The sequence below is a fragment of the Lathyrus oleraceus genome, chromosome 5, assembly GCF_024323335.1.
Source record: "Lathyrus oleraceus cultivar Zhongwan6 chromosome 5, CAAS_Psat_ZW6_1.0, whole genome shotgun sequence".
In the NCBI taxonomy this organism is placed as follows: Eukaryota; Viridiplantae; Streptophyta; class Magnoliopsida; order Fabales; family Fabaceae; genus Lathyrus; species Lathyrus oleraceus.
In genome coordinates this window covers 285,496,001-285,499,655 of record NC_066583.1, presented here as the reverse complement: position 1 = coordinate 285,499,655, position 3,655 = coordinate 285,496,001, and the positions used below count along the sequence as shown (strand labels likewise).

Here is a 3,655-nt window from a genome sequence, read left to right as displayed (position 1 = left end):
TCCCATTTGTCTCTCCTGGGTCAAATAGCCTACTAAAATACTCACAAAAATATAAGTTTTGTTATTTTCTCTTCACATCCAATATTGGGGAAAGAATCGTCACATTTTCCCCAAATTGTCCCTATCTGGACATTTTAGAACGGATTTGATTTGATATAGTAATAATAAATGAAACTATGGAATCAAACGTTTGAGTTTTAAACTAGGGAAATAAAATTTAATATGAGGTAAAATAAGGAAATAAAATATATACATATAAGCCTTAAAATTTCTTTTATCGGTATATGTTTCAGTGACATTTTCTATGAATAAAATGACGTTGTATCATAACATATCAGTCAAAGGATAAGGATAGCCGATATCTTATAACAAGGCTTGTAATTTATTCTAAATTTCTAAACAATGGTATTTCCTTTCTACCAGAAAAGAGAAAGAGAAATTTTTCTTAAAAGAAAGTTAAAATTTATTATTTTTCAAATTAAAATAAATTCTATCCAAATCAAAATATAAAGAATGGAAATAAAATACGCCGTTGCCGGGGATCGAACCCGGGTCACCTGCGTGACAGGCAGGAATACTTACCACTATACTACAACGACTCAATTCTTCTGCATTTTTAATGTATAATTTCTTAAAAGTACAAAAATGTATTGAGTATTCAATTAGTTTATATTGATATCATTAACATTCTCAAAATGAGGTAAATATAAATTGTTGTTGTAATCTTAATGCAATTAGTCCATCTTTTTCTTTGCTGTCAAGGAAAAGTGTTATGAGATTAACAACTAAAGTCATCAGTTGAGAACCAATATCGAGCCACATAGAGTTCCGCCCATTTTTTAAAGTAGTTTTAACGTCCGCCTTAATACCAATTAACTCATATATAAATAAATTAAAGTTACTGATGTTTAGATTAAAACAATTCCGTAAATTAGTATATTGGTTCTTAAAGATACCACATCTAGTAGAAGGACCTAGAAATTCTCTAGTTACACCATCATTAATGCATGTAATCCTATAAATTTTAATAGGGTTCCAACATTTGGTTTTGGAACTATATGAGGATGAAACTAATCCATAGAATTTTAAGATTCAATACACGTGCAAAAATAAAGAAGAAGAATCAGAGAGGTTACTTGTCTCGGAAACATGAGAAACAATCAGGTTAATTAATTGAAGAATTTTTATGACTTGTTTTACCTTAAACACGCGCTTACTCCCGCATTGCCAAAAATTTTCAACATACTAATCATAACAAACAAAGTGACAAGTTTTCCTTGTTTGGACCATATTCTTTGACAAATTCTCCAAATACAAAGGGTATAACAAGAAAAAACATTAATCTGGATGGATTTCCTAGGTAATTTCCATAAAGTTAAAAAGATTTGAAATCTGATTACAAATAATGATTAGATTCTTTGTCACAATAACACAAATCAGATTTAGGGGCCATGTGAAATTCTCTAAATGATAGGTTCCCACAAATAGAACTCGATGATATATAATCCTCAAAATAATGAAATATTCAGAGGAATTGATTCCATAAAGTTTTAGCTCAAGGTAGTTATTGATCATTGGTGTTAATAGGATTATAAGATTATTTGAAACTCATATAACCATTACTACTATAATTCTACGATAGGAGGTCACCCATAATATTATTTGAATTTGTAATATGATGGCTTGTAGATACATATGATGGACAAGTCTGAATGTTTAAATAAGGAAAAATCAAATTATTTCTTTTAATGATATATTTCACATTAGCGTCGAAGAAATGATAAACAAAAAGGTCAATATTGGGAGTTTTAAATACAAGGTATTTGTTCCAAGAATTCATTCAAAACATGATCATGTCTCTCCTACAAAGAAACCAACTACTATCATCAAATACGATATCCACGTTCCTCTTAATACCATAACATATAGTCGATCAACGTGGTAGCTAATATAAACTTATTCCTGATCACTCTAGCTCTAAGGGTATTGTCACCTTGGATTTTGTAAGTAATAAACACCATATCAAATTTAATGGAGTCTTCCTCATTCAATTTATGAGGGACCCAACACTCAAAACTCCCCCCTTATTGAGTAGTACAGACATTGTTCCACGTCACAATAAGATTCTTTTACTTAATAAAACCACCTTCCAAAATATAGTATATAATCCATTTATCAATTTCCTTCAAAAGGCTGTCGTGCCAAGAATACTCCACGAACCCATAGTCAAGCATGCTTTGAATGATACTCTTGAATAATTTATTTCTACTAGTAGTAGATACCAAATAAGGTTTTGAAGCAGATAACTACGGTTTTATCCTGCCAGCAATGAGCAGTGACTAAGTAGCTTTGACCTTATCTATAAAATTAGGAATACTTAAGCAAACAAAAGAAATGTTAATGATAGAGAAGCCAAGAGTCTCAGAGATGACGAGAAGCATATGATGAGAAATAAAATTTGTATAAATAGTAGACTTGACAGTATTGACTGTATGGCGATAAATATCAACGCACATATTGAATAAGTGTGACAAGTTTTGAATGTTGTATTTGGTTCTTCTGCAAAAATCCATCACATCCTCACCATAAAGAATAAGAGACGGGGTGAAGCTGCCAATAGGATTTCTAGTTTGATACTTATTAACCTTATTCATAAATTTAGATGTCCCTCAATTAAGAACCTCTTATATGAGACAAAAAAGAAGAGGAGACGAGGGATTCCCATTTGTCTCTCCTGGGTCAAATAGCCTACTAAAATACTCACAAAAATATAAGTTTTGTTATTTTCTCTTCACATCCAATATTGGGGAAAGAATCGTCACATTTTCCCCAAATTGTCCCTATCTGGACATTTTAGAACGGATTTGATTTGATATAGTAATAATAAATGAAACTATGGAATCAAACGTTTGAGTTTTAAACTAGGGAAATAAAATTTAATATGAGGTAAAATAAGGAAATAAAATATATACATATAAGCCTTAAAATTTCTTTTATCGGTATATGTTTCAGTGACATTTTCTATGAATAAAATGACGTTGTATCATAACATATCAGTCAAAGGATAAGGATAGCCGATATCTTATAACAAGGCTTGTAATTTATTCTAAATTTCTAAACAATGGTATTTCCTTTCTACCAGAAAAGAGAAAGAGAAATTTTTCTTAAAAGAAAGTTAAAATTTATTATTTTTCAAATCAAAATATAAAGAATGGAAATAAAATACGCCGTTGCCGGGGATCGAACCCGGGTCACCTGCGTGACAGGCAGGAATACTTACCACTATACTACAACGACTCAATTCTTCTGCATTTTTAATGTATAATTTCTTAAAAGTACAAAAATGTATTGAGTATTCAATTAGTTTATATTGATATCATTAACATTCTCAAAATGAGGTAAATATAAATTGTTGTTGTAATCTTAATGCAATTAGTCCATCTTTTTCTTTGCTGTCAAGGAAAAGTGTTATGAGATTAACAACTAAAGTCATCAGTTGAGAACCAATATCGAGCCACATAGAGTTCCGCCCATTTTTTAAAGTAGTTTTAACGTCCGCCTTAATACCAATTAACTCATATATAAATAAATTAAAGTTACTGATGTTTAGATTAAAACAATTCCGTAAATTAGTATATTGGTTCTTAAAGATACC

The 3,655-nt window shown here is 30.3% G+C and overlaps 2 non-coding genes across 2 annotated transcripts; both read right to left on the bottom strand.

The window, feature by feature from the left end:
• Positions 1–527: 527 nt before the first annotated feature.
• On the bottom strand, positions 528–599 carry TRNAD-GUC (transfer RNA aspartic acid (anticodon GUC)). The gene has a single exon. It is a non-coding gene; the product is annotated as a tRNA-Asp (tRNA).
• A 2,626-nt stretch (positions 600–3,225) lies between these two features.
• On the bottom strand, positions 3,226–3,297 carry TRNAD-GUC (transfer RNA aspartic acid (anticodon GUC)). The gene has a single exon. It is a non-coding gene; the product is annotated as a tRNA-Asp (tRNA).
• Between the last annotated feature and the right edge of the window lie 358 nt (positions 3,298–3,655).